The sequence below is a fragment of the Schistocerca americana genome, chromosome 8 (assembly GCF_021461395.2).
Source record: "Schistocerca americana isolate TAMUIC-IGC-003095 chromosome 8, iqSchAmer2.1, whole genome shotgun sequence".
Taxonomy (NCBI): Eukaryota; Metazoa; Arthropoda; class Insecta; order Orthoptera; family Acrididae; genus Schistocerca; species Schistocerca americana.
Genome location: NC_060126.1, coordinates 349,357,967 through 349,375,936, shown reverse-complemented (window position 1 = coordinate 349,375,936; position 17,970 = coordinate 349,357,967).

Here is a 17,970-nt window from a genome sequence, read left to right as displayed (position 1 = left end):
GGCTACACTCCATACAAATACTTTCAGAAACGACTTCCTAACACTTAAATCTATACTCGATGTTAACAAATTTCTCTTCTTTAGAAACGCTTTCCTTGCCATTGCCAGTCTACATTTTATGTCCTCTCTACTTCGACAATCATCAGTTATTTTGCTCCCCAAATAGCAAAACTCCTTTACTACTTTAAGTGTCTCATTTCCTAATCTAATCCCCTCAGCATCACCCGATTTAATTTGACTACATTCCATTATCCTCGTTTTGCTTTTGTTGATGTTCATCTTATATCCTCCTTTCAAGACACTGTCCATTCCGTTCAACTGCTCTTCCAAGGACTTTGCTGTCTCTGATAGAATTACAATGTCATCGGCGAACCTCAAAGTTTTTATTTCTTCTCCATGGATTTTAATACCTACTCCGAATTTTTCTTTTGTTTCCTTTACTGCTTGCTCAATATACAGATTGAATAACATCGGGGAGAGGCTACAACCCTGTCTCACTCCTTTCCTAACCACTGCTTCCCTTTCATGCCCCTCGACTCTTATAACTGCCATCTGGTTTCTGTACAAATTGTAAATAGCCTTTCGCTCCCTGTATTTCACCCCTGCCACCTTCAGAATTTGAAAGAGAGTATTCCAGTTGACGTTGTCAAAAGCTTTCTCTAAGTCTACAAATGCTAGAAACGTAGGTTTGCCTTTTCTTAATCTTTCTTCTAAGATAAGTCGTAAGGTTAGTATTGCCTCACGTGTTCCAACATTTCTACGGAATCCAAACTGATCTTCCCCGAGGTTCGCTCCTACCAGTTTTTCCATTCGTCTGTAAAGAATTCGCGTTAGTATCTTACAGCTGTGACTTATTAAACTGATAGTTCGGTAATTTTCACATCTGTCGACACCTGCTTTCTTTGGGATTGGAATTATTTTATTCTTCTTGAAGTCTGTGGATATTTCGCCTGTCTCATACATCTTGCTCACCAGATGGAAGAGTATTGTCATGACTGGCTCTCCGAAGGTCATCAGTAGTTCTAATGGAATGTTGTCTACTCCCGGGGCCTTGTTTCGACTCAGGTCTTTCAGTGCTCTGTCAAACTCTTCACGCAGTATGTTATCTCCCATTTCTTTTTCATCTACATCCTCTTCCATTTCGATAATATTGTCCTCAAGTACATCGCCCTTGTATAAACCCTCTATATACTCCTTCCACCTTTCTGCCTTCCCATCTTTGCTTAGAACTGGGTTGCCATCTGAGCTCTTGATATTCATACAAGTGGTTCTCTTCTCTCCAAAGGTTTCTTTAATTTTTCTGTATGCAGTATCTATCTTACCCCTAATGAGACAACCCTCTACATCCTTACATTTGTCCTCTAGCCATCCCTGCTTAGCCATTTTGCACTTCCTGTCGATCTCATTTTTGAGAGGTTTGTATTCCTTTTTGCCTGCTTCATTTACTGCATTTTTATATTTTCTCCTTTCGTCAATTAAATTCAGTATTTCTTCTGTTACCCAAGGATTTCTATTAGCCCTCGTCTTTTTACCTATATGATCCTCTGCTGCCTTCACTACTTCATCCCTCAGAGCTACCCATTCTTCTTCTACTGTATTTCTTTCCCCCATTCCTGTCAATTGTCCCCTTATGCTCTCCCTGAAACTCTGCACAACCTCTGGTTCTTTCAGTTTATCCAGGTCCCATTTCCTTAAATTCCCACCTTTTTGCAGTTTCTTCAGTTTCAGTCTGCAGTTCATAACCAATAGATTGTGGTCAGAATCCACATCTGCCCCTGGAAATGTCTTACAATTTAAAACCTGGTTCCTAAATCTCTGTCTTACCATTATATAATCTATCTGATACCTTTTAGTATCTCCAGGATTCTTCCAGGTATACAACCTTCTTTCATGATTCTTGAACCAAGTGTTAGCTATGATTAAGTTATGCTCTGTGCAAAATTCTACAAGGCGGCTTCCTCTTTCATTTCTTCCCCCCAATCCATATTCACCTACTATGTTTCCTTCTCTCCCTTTTCCTACTGACGAATTCCAGTCACCCATGACTATTAAATTTTCGTCTCCCTTCACTACCTGAATAATTTCTTTTATCTCGTCATACATTTCATCAATTTCTTCATCATCTGCAGAGCTAGTTGGCATATAAACTTGTACTACTGTAGTAGGCATGGGCTTTGTGTCTATCATGGCCACAATAATGCGTTCACTGTGCTGTTTGTAGTAGCTAACCCGCACTCCTATTTTTTTATTCATTATTAAACCTACTCCTGCATTACCCCTATTTGATTTTGTATTTATAACCCTGTAATCACCTGACCAAAAGTCTTGTTCCTCCTGCCACCGAACTTCACTGATTCCCACTATATCTAACTTTAACCTATCCATTTCCCTTTTTAAATTTTCTAACCTACCTGCCCGATTAAGGGATCTGACATTCCACGCTCCGATCCGTAGAATGTCAGTTTTCTTTCTCTTGATAACGACGTCCTCTTGAGTAGTCCCCGCCCGGAGATCCGAATGGGGGACTATTTTACCGCCGGAATATTTTACCCAAGAGGATGTCATCATCATTTAATCATACAGTAAAGCTGCATGTCCTCGGGAAAAATAACGGCTGTAGTTTCCCCTTGCTTTCAGCCGTTCGCAGTACCAGCACAGCAAGGCCGTTTTGGTTAATGTTACAAAGCCAGATCAGTCAATCATCCAGACTGTTGCCCCTGCAACTACTGAAAAGGCTGCTGCCCCTCTTCAGGAACCATACGTTTGTCTGGCCTCTCAACAGATACCCCTCCGTTGTGGTTGCACCTACGGTACGGCTATCTGTATCGCTCAGGCACGCAAGCCTCCCCACCAACGGCAAGGTCCATGGTTCATGGGGGGGGGGGGGGGGGGGGGAGTGTCAAATATTGACCTTAAACTGATGAAAGAATTTCTGAGAATGTGTGTCCGAAGGTCAGCATTGTATGGAAGTGAACCTTGGGCTGTGGGAAAACCGGAAGGGGGAGAATCGAAGTGTATGAGATGTTACAGAAAGATTCTAAAAACTAAGTGGACTGATAAAATTAGAAATGAGAGAGCATTCCGCTGAAACGGCGTAGAAAGAAAAACATGAAATCACCGACTAGAAGAAGGGGCAACATGATAGCACATTTGTTAAGACGTCACTTACTAGAGGGATCCATAGAGGACAAAAACAGTTAGGGGAGACAGATATGGAATATATCCAACATATAATTCAGGTCGTAGGATGCAAGTGCAATTCTGAGTTGGAGAGATCGGCACCGGAAAGGAAGTTGTGTAGGGCAGCACCAAACAAACGATAAGACAGATATTAATTGTAACTGCTGGAGAGGTGGTCATATGTCACGGATCTTACAGTGCAGTGCAGTATTCTCTTGGGATATCGTGGCTGGTTCCTTTTCCTTCCTCCGACCAACTGCACTGCAGTACAGCACACTTCCCCAAATTAAGTATGATTTATGGGAAGGTAGCATTTGGAAATGTAAAGGAAACAACACAGCACGTGCATCGGCGTGTTTCTGCCGCTGAAATGATACCAAGTGTGTGTGTGTGTGTGTGTGTGTGTGTGTGTGTGTGTGTATGTTTTACTCACATTAGAATCAATTCTGGAAATGAATTATTTTCTATAAAATGTATATCTGGACCAGACATGGTATATGGCTGGCTGCGTTCACCACTACAAAACCCCTCTGTACGTCGCCAGAGCTACAGGAAATATATCTTTTGCACCAATGAAATCAGGAAGAAAATATCTTGTCCTTGCAGTGGATGATTGTTTATTTAGGCCATAAGAACTTCGTCTCTTTGTGCGCCGAAGCGCTTTACCTAGTGACTGGATTCCCACCTTTAGATAAGATTCGTAAAATTATTCGAACTGTGTACCTACTCACCAGCTGGTGTCCTACTCTCATCAATGGACTCGAAACATATCGTTGGACCCAAAACATTTTTCACCCACCAGTTTCTTTAGAAGTGGTTGGAAGGTAGAGTCTGCCTAATTTGGTGAACAGGGTAGATGTTCAAATAGTATTTGATATTCCTCCATTTATCTATTGACAAAACATCTTCAGGTGCAGGTGCGAAGAACCCAGAAAAAATTTATTTATTACTTTAATTCATCGGGGCCTACATTATTTGGTGGTAGGACTGTTGGTGCTTCGCATTACAGGGAATATTTTTTCAAATTCAAGCCTTTTCTTTTGATTGGTTATGAACTGCAGATTAAAACTGAAGAAACAGCAAAAAGGCAGGAATATAAGGAGATGCGACTTGGATAAACTCAAAGAATCAGAGGTTCTAGAGATTTTCAAAGGGAGCATTGGGAAACGACTGACAAGAACAAGGGAAAGGAATGCAGTAGAAGAAGAATCGGTAGCTCTGAGGGGTGAAATAGTGAAGCCAGCAGAGGATCAAGTAAGTAAAAAGACGAAAAGACGAGGGCTAGTAGAAATCCTTGGGTAACACAAGAGACATTGAATTTAATGGATGAAAGAAGAAAATATAAAAATGCAGTAAATGAAGCAGGCGAAAGTAAACACAAACGTCTGAAAAATGAGATCGACAGGAAGAACAAAATAGCTAACCGGTAATGGCTACAGGACAAATGTAAGGATTTAGAAGCATATATCACTAAAGGTTAGATAGATGTTGCCTACAGTACTACGTGCTACACGAATATGTAATAAAAAATTTAGGTTCCTATTTAGAAAAACGCAGTTGATATCCGTCTGACCTATGGCAGCGCCATATAGCGGGCCAACCATAGCGCCATCTGGTTTCTCCCTTCAAGCTAGACGAGTTTCGTTCTTCGTAGTTTTTTCGTTTGATCCTTATTTCGTGAGATATTTGGCCCGGTCACTATCAATGGACCATCCTGTATAGCAAACCACTTAACGATTGACTTGAATCGTAGCCCAAGATGAACTAACATAAGAAAACTGTTTTTTTTTTATGGATACCAATATCTTCTTTGTTTCACGTATGGAACCTTTCACTTTCCCCTTGTGTTGACTGAAAATAGAGCCTTCACGCGGAGGTTTTCTTAACGACGTTTCGTAAGCTAATAAGAATTATTTATTGAACGTTATTTTTGTTTATTTACCGATATTTTGGCTTTCCTGAAGGTGTCTCCCATATCTGTATCTCCTTTACACATCGTGTCTTCCATATGTACAAAGACCATTCCAAAAGTGATGAATGTTTGTTTCTACGGCTGTGTTTATTCAGGATAATGAAAGTTGATTGTTTTACAGCATATTTTGGTTTTTTATCTATTTTTCTACTTAGTCGCTTTTCACATTTAAACATCTGTCATAGCACTGCAGAATCTTTACTATGTCATCTATATACTCAGTTGCCACCAAATCGTTGAATCAGCCACTAACATCCTATTTCAGTTCTTTGTCATTCCCACAGTGCCTTCCGTAAGAGATTCCCGAATTTGCTAAAAAGGTGGTTATCACTGTGGGTCATATCCCGGCTGTAAGTGGATGTTCCAAAACTTCCCCCCTTCCCAAACTGCGCGTCACCGAACAGCGCCGTATAAGACACGAGCGGTTTGTCCGCCTGCGGTACCCCGAGGCATTATGTGGGGCGGTGGGTAAATACTCAGACGGTAGCTACTTCTGTTATGTCGTTCATGGAAGCATTCTTAAATTGTCTGTCCGTGCTTTAGACCTACCTTCGGCGTTTACAAAACGCGGTCAGCCAGAAAGCTATGGAGGACATTCTGACCACAATTTCCAGTTTGTAAGTCCACATTACTCGTTGTGTTCACTGAAAGAACATGTTCCTACTTGCTATTTACTCAGCAGGATCAGAAACAATGACTATAAATAAAAGTTCTGAGTTTTAACTGATTGATATATACAGTAAAAGTACACGCACAAAATGTAATAATATTCCTGCTATCAGTAATAATAATAATAATAATAATAACGTCTCTACTGGAAACAGCACTATTAACTGTTCAACTATTAACTGTTCAGAGGGCACATCGACAGGAAGTTCCAAGTAAAATTGTCTATCACTCTGACTTCTAATCACTTATAGTTAATATCTCGCCTTGAAAGTGGAAAATAGTCTCGCCACTTGCCACACAGTTTTGTCAACATTACGGGCGGTACGTAATCAGTTACTTTAGTGAAATCTAAGCGATACAGGATGGTGTACAGTCCTCAAGAGTTCACTTCCCAGTTTTACCAAAAACGCTTTAGATAGATGCTCTGCTGTGACGTTTTTGGAGGCACAGCGCGCGCAGGCGTTGGATGACGCGGACAGATTCGTATCTCAGCGCGAAGTGTCTCTTTCTACTGCCTCTCTAATAGGCGCAGCGGACCGACGAACGGGAAATCTACTCTCAACCGCCGTAGGTACAGGGTAGCAGCGTCTAAATGCCCCCTTATCCGACATGTCTTAATATCACTGCGGTTTAATAGTTTACAACCTTCTTAATTTTCATATATATAGAGTTAAGTTTCCTTTAGTTACTGAAGAAGTTTTAGCTCGACTAGGTTTAAACTCTGTCGACTAGAATTTTTAGAACAGAGCAGACAGTGGAACAGGACCTCTGAACTGCCTCCTTAAGATTCCTTGTGATGATTGTTGTTGATAATAGTCTTGAAACTTGTAACATCTGTGTTACTTAATGAACGTAACCAACTGCTGTAATGAGAGATTTCTATCACAAATTCAGATGATACTTAATCTACCATGAATAAGACGTTTTTGTTCGTAATTTGGTTTTTAGTAAATAGCTTGGGAACTGAAACTTCCTGGCAGATTAAAACTCTGTGCCGGACCGAGACTCGAACTCGAGACTTTTGCCTTTCGCGGGCATGTGCTCTACCAGTTGTTTCATATCAGCGCACACCCCGCTGCAGAGTGAAAATTTTATTCTGGAAACTTGGAAACTATTAGACATAGCTTATTAGTGTCATAGATATAAGGTTTTTAGATCAAACTGAGGGTCCATAAGAATTTTCACCTTCCTCAGTCTAATATTTAGCGCCTTCAGTTTTTCGTCAAAACGCCGATTTTGACCAAAGTATTGCTCTGATCAAGTTAAGACTTGTAAATTTGGATTGTGACATACATTTGCAGATTCTGAAGTTTTCAGCTTTTCTAGTCCATTATTAAGCGTCCCTAATTTTTCTTAAAATAATATATTTAGTTATTTAGCGAAACATATTCATTTGATCGTTCTGAGACTTCTCAATGTTAACATTAATGTACTGAAGTTTGGATAAGTTATTATAATTTTTAATTTGACTCTTAGATATTGCTGCAGTCCTTTGTATGTTAAGCACAGGTACAGGTGTGTTATGATGACGTGGCATTAGTAGTAGTAAACTGGGGTGGCACTAGTGGTAGTAAACTGAAAAAAAAAATCTTCCAAGCATTATGGGACAACATCTGAGGTCGTCACTCCCCTAGACTCAGAGCTACTTAAACCTAACTAACCTAAGGACATCACACAGATCCATGTCCGAGGCAGGATTCGATCTGCGACCGTAGCAGCCGTGTGGTTCCAGACTGAAGCGCCTAGAACGGCTCGACCAGAGCGGCCGGCTGAGAACTTGCACACTCGGTCGCCTCTGTATAACTTACAAAGATACTGTGCTTGTTTCGCCTCAATAAGAGGTAGCAGAATATGCTCTGGAAAACGGACACCGAATGAACTCGACGAGACATATCTTATAAATCGGCCAAATTGTATCTGGGATAGCGTTATAAAATCAGCTGTCGACATAAAATATACTGGCTACACCCTAAATAAAGATAGCGGTCTGCAGCTAAGCACAGCTTGGGATCCAGCCATCGGGAAGTTGAAACGTTCGCGGTGCTCTTGCAAACAAAACATTACTTCATATGGCTCTGGACTACACACCAGTGACGTCATAGTCTGTAGCGCGGCTATATAATGACGGCAGCAGCAACGACATAACAGTCATTTGACAATGATCGAAGAGTACTTAGAAGAAAACTTATGAATTCCTTACGTTTTAAACTAAAGACAAATTGATTTTGAAAAAAGTGTCAATATGTTACTGTTTCCTTTCTCGTGTTCCTACTTCTACCAAGAGCATGTTATTCTTGATTTTTAACTTTCGTTATTCCCATTTTGTTTTGTAACATTAATGAGTTACTTGTGGATTTCTCGTACTTATTCTTAGTCCCTTCCACGCTCGTAAGTTATCGATGCACTGAACACTGTTAGAAAATTACCGACTATCTGTCACTTGCGGTGATAGCGAGGATCTCAGAGCACTACTGCGTTTCTTCCATTTATACTTCTTGCTAACAGAGTAGTAGTGCGAAAGCTAGTTCACCTCCTTTCTCCGCCAACCCACTATATATCGTAAATGTTCAAATGCGTGTGAATTCCTAAGGGACCAAACTGCTGGGGTCATCGGTCCCTAGACTTACACACTACTTAAACTAATGCAAACTAACTTATGCTAAGAGCAGCACACACACACGCCCATGCCCGACGGAGGACTCGAACCTCCGGCGGGAGGGGCTGCACAATCCGTGACACATCACCTCAAACAAAGCACCCACTCCGAGCGGCTATATCATCGTAATTGTTTCTGAACTATTATAGCCGGTTTTGAAGAACAGGAGCTTTATTCATCGCTAATACTCTTCGTAAATGATTGTTCAGGAAGGGAACTAACAGTTTAACGTCCCACGCACAAAGGAGGTTATTGGAGACGGATTACAGCAATTCGGTCATAACCACGTAAAAAAATGTATCCTTGAGTAAAAGTGGCTGGTGAGTGATTTAGGGAATCCTCCAAAATCTTAAGTCGGGATGGCTACATTGGGATCTGTGAAGTCTTCTCTTGAATGTCAATTTATCATCTTGACCATGCACCTACTCGCACAGCTGAACTTTGTGGTATACACACAGAATTCCGTTTTCGAAATCTACGTTTTCGAGGGTCTTAATTCCGATATAGATATGTATAAAATTTCTGTTGACAGAGAATAAATTCCAAGTCAACGAAAATTACGGATCTAATAGTACTTTTCATCTCGTCGGACTGTTTACCAAATACAAGGTGTTTATAATTGTGAAAAGAGTAAATAATTCACAGCGCTGGATGCAGTATATCTTCAAGTTTATTCACGCCTAACACTATCAATTCTCGACGTTACCGCTATGTGACGTCTGCGAATGATTTATTCCAACATTCATCACCGAGTTTTACACTGACGGAAAAAAATTGAAACACCAAAAAGTAACTAATATAGGGTAATAAAATTTCGGGAATGCATTTGGCTAGATAACATAGTTAAATGATTAACATTACAAGAACACAGATTATTCAAATATGAAGTGGTGGTTTCCAGAATGAGATTTTCACTCTGCAGCGGGGTGTGCGCTGATATGAAACTTCCTGGCAGATTGAAACTTTGTGCAGGATCGAGACTCGAACTCGGGACCTTTGCCTTTCGCAGGCAAGTGCTCTACCGCCTTTTTTTAAATCTCATTTTGTTCGTTTTTGTTCGTTGTATCTGCTCGGGGCGGATGTCGTAAGACACCTGTTTCAGTTCGTCTATGATCTATTGACTCAGTTTTTTTATTACAGAGGGCAGCTAACCCTCTGACCGAACACGCTGAGTTACCGTGCCGGCAAGCTACCCAATCATGACTCACGCCCGGTCCTCACAGCTTTATTTCTGAAAGTACCTCGTCTCCTACTTTCCAAACTTTACGGAAGCTCTCCTGCGAACCTTTCAGAACTAGCACTGCTGAAAGAAAATATATTGCGGAGACATGGCTTAGCCACAGCCTGAGGGATGTTTCCAGAATGAGATATTCACTCTGCAGCGTAGTGTGGACTGATATGAAACTTCCTGACAGATTAAAACTGTGTGCCGGACCGACACTCGAACTCGGGACCTTTGCATTACGAGGGAAAGTGCTCTACCGTCTGAGCTACCCAAACAGAAATAAAGCTGAGAGGACGGGGCGTGAGTCGTACTTGGATAGCTCAGACGGTAGAGCACTTGCCCGCGAAAGGCAAAGGTTCCGATTTTGAGTCTCGGTCAGGCACACAATTTTAATCTGCTAGGAAGTTTCATGAAGTGGTAGTGCATTATCAACCGGTGTAGCCGCTAGAATGTTGAGTGCAAGCGTGCAAATGTGCGTGGATTGTATTTTGTACGTGCAGGACGTCAGTTTGTGAGATGTTGCACTTGGTCGGTCAGTACTGCTACAGTTAATGCTATTTGTGGATGACGCTGGAGTTTTCACATGATTTCCCCTTATTTGCTCTATTGGAGAGAGGTCCGGTGATCGAGCAGGCCAAGGCAACATGTAGAGTATGTTGGGTTGCGACAGTGGTATGTTGGCGAGGGCTATCCTGTTGGTAAACACCCCCTGAAATCTCCAGAATGAGATTTTCACTCTGCAGCGGAGGTAGAGCACTTGCCCGCGAAAGGCAAAGGTCCCGAGTTCGAGTCTCAGTCGGGCACACAGTTTTACTCTGCCAGGAAGTTTCACCCCCTGAAATGCTTTTCATAAATGACAGCACAACAGTTCGAGTCAACAAACTGACATACAAATTTGCAACCAGTGTGCGTGGAATAACCACAAGAACGCTCCCGCTGTCATACGAAATCGCACGCCAGGCCATAACCCCAGGTGCATGTCCAGCGTGTCTAGCACGCATACAGATTGTTTGCAGACCCTAAACTGGCCTCATTTTAACCAACACATGGCCATCACGGGCACTGGGGCAGAACCAAATTTCATCAGAAGACACAACAAAATTCCATCCTTCTCCCTAATAGCTCTCACTTGACACCAGTGATGTGGCATATGTCGGTAGTTTGGGGTCAGCTGAGCTTTCACAATGGTGCGAACTGCTACTCAAATTGCTGATGCAGCTGCAGTACCATGAGATAGAGCCGAACGCCGAGCAAGATGGTCTTCCCTCCCGGTAGTGCCACGTGGATTGTACAGTCTCGTGACCACCGCTGCCATGGACAGCCATCATGTGCAGTGGATACAGTCTTGCCAACTTTTTCTGTAATATCGCAGATGGAACATCGAGCTTCTCGTAGCGCTATTACACTACGTCTTTCAAACTCAGGGAGGTGCTGTTAATGGAGTCTTTGGCATCTTATAGGCATTCTTGACTAACATCAACCCGCCACGTCCAACCTCAAAGGTAACTAATTTCCACGAACGTTACAACGTGTATTTAAAGCAAACCTGATTTATACCCTCACGGTGGCGTTGCTAGTACCACTCTTACGCGACTGGCGCTAAATTTGAATAGAGTCGTCCTTCAGATGCACAAAACGCATAATAACTTTCGTGTATGTTGCACATCTCCTTCTTGGTGTTTCACTTTGTTCCCGTTAGTGTATAACGTTGCACAGCGTGCGCAGTGTTGTTTATGGTTTTAGGAATTCAGATCCGCTATTACAGTTCAGACACAGTTCAGTACTAAATAATGGTTCAAATGGCTCTGAGCACTAAGGGACTTAACATCTGAGGTCATCAGTCCCCTAGAACGTAGAACTACTTAAACCTAACTAACCTAAGGACATCACACACATCCATGCCCGAGGCAGGATTCGAACCTGCGACCGTAGCAGTCGCGTGGTTCTAGACTGAAGCGCCTAGAACACCTCGGGCGAGCGGCCGGCCGACTAAATAATGCAAGCAATCACGTGAAAGGCAAAGTGTTGTTAATTGGTACAATCGTTTCACCTAAACTGGCTGTACATCACATGGGACGCCAGGTAAGGGTCGCTCGGCAGGCTCTGACACAGGAATTGAATAAATTCAGCAGTCGTACACTCGTTGTCCTGATAATGAAATTGACGTGCCAGCTTAGAATTGAACACGCGTAGAGCTACCTTGTGAAAGGTGTTACGGAAACACCTGTCATGCAGGCCCTACAAATTGGAACTGTAGCAAGCCTTAAGAGGAAATGACAAAAAAAAGCGTGCCGAATTTTGTGTAGAAATTTTAACAAAATCCAGACTGAAGATGATTCTCTTAATAAAACTGAATTCAGTGACGGAGAAACCTTCAATACCTGCGGTAAACATGACATTCGGATATGGGGTGAGCAAAAACCATGTCATGTAATCGAACATGAACGGGGGTCGCCTAAGGTAAATGTTTCTGCGCTGTAAGCTTTAACAAGATTTACGGTCCTTTCTTTTTGCCCATTCAGCTGTAACTGACCTATCGTAGCTGTACATGCTTTAGCATTATATAACGCCTGAATTATAGCCCTATATGGGGACAGAATTTATTTCCAGAAATATGGTGCGTTACCACATTTTCTTCGCGAAGTTTTCACGTATGACCGTAGGAGTGTGCCGAGCTGGACTGAACGTGGTGTAACAATATTCTGGCGACTACGATCACCTGATATGACACCAATTGACTTCTGTGCAAGGGGTTACTTTAAAGACAGTGTGTTCGTTGTTCCGCTTCTGGGAAACGTCGAGGAGCTGCGACAACGGATAACACAAGCAGTTGCCACCATACATCAAGGCTTGCTTCACAGAATTTGGCAGGAAACTGAATAAGGACGGAACTTTAGTTGTCTTAACAAAAGGTAGCCATAATGGATATTTGTAAATAAAACTTGAAGAAATACTGCATTCAGTGCTGCATCAAAACTTTCTGTAGTCATTTATTTTAACAGTTAGAGGCTACTTTTGTATAACTAGTTTACAAACACACTGTAATTCTTGATACGGATATGTACTTCTCCGCCTTTCGCGGTTTATCAAAGTCGTGAACTAACGAGACACTCTTTTTGTTTTCAGTGAGTGTCGAAATTTCGCTCATTTCATTTATGTCTCTGTTGGAAAAGGTCCGCCCCGGTACATTTATGTCTCTGTTAAAAACATGGCATTAAATGAAAAATAAAGGTGCCATGGGTGTTTTGGTTCGTGGTGACAGTTGGCTGATAGTCCTCAGAAGACAGGCCTGTTTTGTCAATGGAGATGAGTCTAACATCACTTTGATAGACACCTGTAAATAGTCTCCGGCACTGCCAATTCTTATTCTCGTTTCGTTAACTCTGTTTCCGTGCTCGTGGAAGAAATTTTGGGGAACGATCTCTAAATTGTAAGTTGAAGCTATATTTTAATGCTTCGTGTGACGCTACGTTGAACTTACTGGAAGAGCTGCTTATAGAACATGCGTTAATAAAACAGACAGCATGTGTCGCAAGAGCATCTCATCGACATTCAGTGATTTTATTATCTCCACCAATAGCGATCCTAACTCTTTGAGTGTGAATAAGGAAAGGTACATACAACCGATAATTTGGTTGCATTCTTTCCTTCCGTTTCCATTATCTGTCGTTACTAGTAGTGGTATAGCCTGTATCTGCACTCAGTGGGGTTAGACACGAATAGTCCGACAGCTTTACCCTGTTTTTTATGAAGTATTTGGCGATGGAGTTTTTACAGAAGGAGCATCTACAAAAAGGCGGAGGACTGTCGAACGTTGTTCCTGAAAGATGACAAGGAATTAAATAACGTCCAGGAATTCTGAAGTAGGTGTTCGTGTTTCTTTCTCCACAGACCCTGACGTGCGTGTTGTCTAATTCGTTGTACACCGCTGCTCCTTAATATTTTGAAGTCTCCTGTTATCCTTATTTTCAGAATTTATAATTTAAAAATGAGCTTTCAGTTTGTATAAATACAAATAATTAATTTTAAAGGATCGGATGCCGGGGCTCCTATTTTAATTTTGCCTTTGCCTTGTGTTGCTACTTGTCTTCTCAGTGAGACAGACGGAGAAACAGCCCACAAATTCTCTTTTTTTGCTGGCAAAATAGTATGTTGAACTGTAATTCGGTCTCAGGGATGACGTAGAACGGATCTCGTAACAGAATAGCCTGAAAGAACGTATATGAAGACCTTTACTCGGTTTATTTCCAGGTGCACAGCTCGTGTGACTGTAATCCGGACGGGGTTTAACAAGTGATTTCACACTCTTGAACACGTGAATAGGGACGAAACAATGGTGTCACGTTTCCCGGAAACAGATAAAGCCCTGGGGAAGGAAATCCGGCTTTTCTGTGGTTTCTGGATCCAATATCCACGATTCACAACCACGTTCTGAGGACGTATCAGCAGGCCGAACTCTGATGAGAGAGGCCTCCAGGAGAAGAACTGAGGCAAAATTTATTCAGAATTGCTCTAAAGTTTACTCATATGTTTGTTACAACAAGTAATTTGCTATAAAGTCGAAAATTTGTAGAATCATATGAGGAAAAATAACCATGACAACAAGAAAATAGGTAAGATGCTACAGGGAATAGCGCTGTGGTTCGAGCAGAAATTAAAATTGCTATGTGTATGTTTACGAAGAATATGGATTAAATGAATTACGATATTACTTTGTGTATTGAATTGTTGATCGATGTGAGATGTGATGTAATATTTAGTACAAAGTGTCAGATATAATTTTTATTAATTTTATGTCTGTCAAAGTAACAGTTCGTTATTTCAAAGTAGACTAAAGGAGACATATTTATTCCTGTCGTCAAACATTTGTATTCGCTGTTCATTGTAAAACAGTATTTTCGCAAGTCGTATTTCTCTAACAGCAAGGAATGTTACGTTAACTTTTACTAAGAATCCAGCGATTGAAATCATACTGACGACTGTATAGGCACACTCCTATCCGGATAACGGAAGATTCATTCCACAGAACAGCTGTTCTGTTTTTGTGACAAACAAGGCTTACACATACGAGTATGTTAACAGAATCCTTACAGAGTCACCCAAAAACATATTAACTAAGATTCGTATAAATCACACTCATCGAGATTTGATGAATTCTTTCATCACACTTGTGTGTGTTGAGGAATGATGTACGCTTAACTGTAATCAGACACTGAATTTCTCCAAGACAGAGGTATTTTAAATGTATTACATATTGATATAGCCTCAAACGACCTTGTTACCTCACTAATTGGAAAACATACTCGAAGTGAAGCATAATGTCAATCTTCGCCAGGCAAAATTATACTCGCAGATGTCGGTGTATGCATCTGGCAACCTGCTCCAATAACTAATACAGAAAGTGTTTTTTAAAAAAAATTTGCTGATGAATTCATCATAGGCTTACAGGATACTGACGACAACAGGATTGTTGTTAAATTTTCAGAAATGAAAAACTTTGCACTTCACAAAATATACAGAACTTAGTATCCTATGATAATGATATCAGTGAGTCGGCCAATTAATACAAATACCTGGGTGTAACGATTTATAGGGATAGGAAGTGAAATGAGCTCATAGGCTCAGTCACTGGTAGTAGACATTGGCTGATTTGTAGAATACTGAGGAAGTGCAGTCAGTCTACAAGGGAAATTGCTTGCAAATTATTCGTACGACCCTCTTCTAGAATATTGCACAAGTGTATGCGACGCTTACCAAATCGGACTAACAGAGTGTATTGAGAGTATACAGATAAGGGGAGTACAGGTTTCTCTGACCCATGGGAGAGTATCACAGAAATGCTAAAGAAACTGAACTGCCAGACTCTTGAAAATGGACGTAAACTATCCCGAGAAAATCTAATAACAAAGTTTCAAGAACCTACTTTAAATTATGACTCCACAACCTCCTATGTATCGCTCACATAGCTGACGACAAGATTAGAATACGAGCAATTACGCCATGCACAGAGGCATTCAAATAACCTTTCTTCCCGCGGTCCACACCTGAATAGAACGGGAAGAAATCCCAATAACTGGTACAATGGGACGAACCCTCTACTATGCACCCCACCTTGGTTTGCAGAGTGTAGATGTAGACACCTACAGTAAAGCCATTAGTCTTCATGAATTTTCATTGCGGTAAAAGCGTGGACTTCCAGTTTCTGGTCTCTTGTTGGACACAGTGGGAAAAGAGGTTCCCTTTCATTCGTCTATGAATAATGGAAATTTTTAGCTATTTATAGTGAACAGGCTACAGGTTTATCGGAAAAATAGTTACTTCGGTTTTATAATACTATTTAATCACCAATTCTATGTCGATGAGACATTTCAGAATTTACTACATGTGTGTCATAAGCCATTTTTCATATTTAGCATTTGTGTATGTGACGTCCCCTACACAGTTGTGATTGTAGTTGTTGCATTTTATGGCGCTTCATTCCTGGAATATAGTTCGAATATCCATTAGACGTCCTAGTATTTCCACAGTGTTTGGAAGTTGTCTGCGTTATTACTTTGTACCCAGTGTCTTGGTAAACGTATTGTAGAAAGAAGGTAGACAAGTTAGTGCTTAAGTTGCAGTTGACTTCAAATTCAATATTACCAGAACACCAAATAAGAAAGTTGGGGTAAATAATCGGTCAAGAAATATTGATGCAAGCACGACTTTTATAGCAAAGAAGGGGAACCCAAGTAACGTCCACTGACTTCCCTTTTGAATACGAGTCCAATGCCTCAGCCATCTCACTGGACCAATCATTATATGTCGAAGCTGATCACGAGGTCATTGGCTAACACATTCCTTACACTGGCAGCAGAGGATGTTTTGCGATTGAAACTGGCGGCAAAAGGTTATTCAGTGACAATGTTTAGAAATGATGTTCAATAACGGAGTACGTGTAGAGATCCGAGCGCTGCCACCTGTTTCACGACGTGCGCCGGACGTTTGGGATCTCGCACTCTGGCTGCGGCTGCACAGTAAATAGGCAGATAGGCCAAGCACCTGTCCTAAAGGAGCCTAGCACTCGCGCCAGAAGGAAAAACGTTAGGTATTTTCCGTAAAAACGCAATAATTAACATAAAATATTGGTAACTGCCGTATAGAAGCAAAGTCGATCATGAGGGATGGATTCGAACATCACAAGCACAGACACGAGGGTTGGGAGGAGGATATGTCTACCAGCAGGAAGTGGATATAGACGTTCATATAATTCTGAATTACAGTTGTTCTTCTCATATTAGATTGGTTGGTAAGTATCTCATCTACAAAATGATATCAGATATGTCATCTTAACTGAAATAGGAAATTATTAAAAAAGTTAACTAATTTATGTCTACTGAAATATTATCAAAATGTACCGTAACAGTACTCATTTGTGGCACATCACTGGTGACACACACTACACTGTGCGAATGAGAGCGCGCACACGCACACACACACACACACACACACACACACACACGCACACACACAGGCGCGCACACTTGTGCGCGAGTACGTCCACTCAGCTGGCATCGGGATCTAAGAATCATGAAACTATGACAATTTACTGTAGCATGACAGTAAATTATTAATAAATAATATTAATTTTCTACCATTTTCTACTCTGTGTTGTCTAAACAATCCTTGTTTGTAGTATGTAACATTAGAGAATAGTGTTATACTTTAATCTTCAGCTTATGCGCAATTTTACTTCTTTGTAGAAAATGTTGTTTTGTGTGTTTTGTTACATTGCTCTTGATAAATGTTAGTGTAGTTTGCTTCTTGTTCCATGACCACCAAAGCTGCTGTTTGTGAGATAAATGCCGATGTTCTTCTTGATGTGCAAAGCAATTTGGTAAATGTGTTCACATAGTGCAGTGAGAAACACCAGCTGCTTAAATAAATCCTTACAGGCATCCCGGATTACGTTTTTAGTTGTTATTCTAAGAGCCCTTTTTTTATAGTGTGAAGATTGTGTCCCCTTTAAGTGTATGGTGCCACCAAAAATGATTATACAGGCAAAGAGGAAGTGCGTAATGGACAATATGTAATTATAAGTAGTGTCTGCTACACACTGATGAAAGAACTCTAAGGGCAAGTATTTGGTGAACACTTTAGACTCCAAACAGAACTAATATGTGGTACACACGTTTACACCTGGAAACAACGCAATGGATGTACGTATTTCATAAAACATAATAATCTGTTAGAAATGACTACCTTTAACGTTTTCGCTTCATTTAGCGT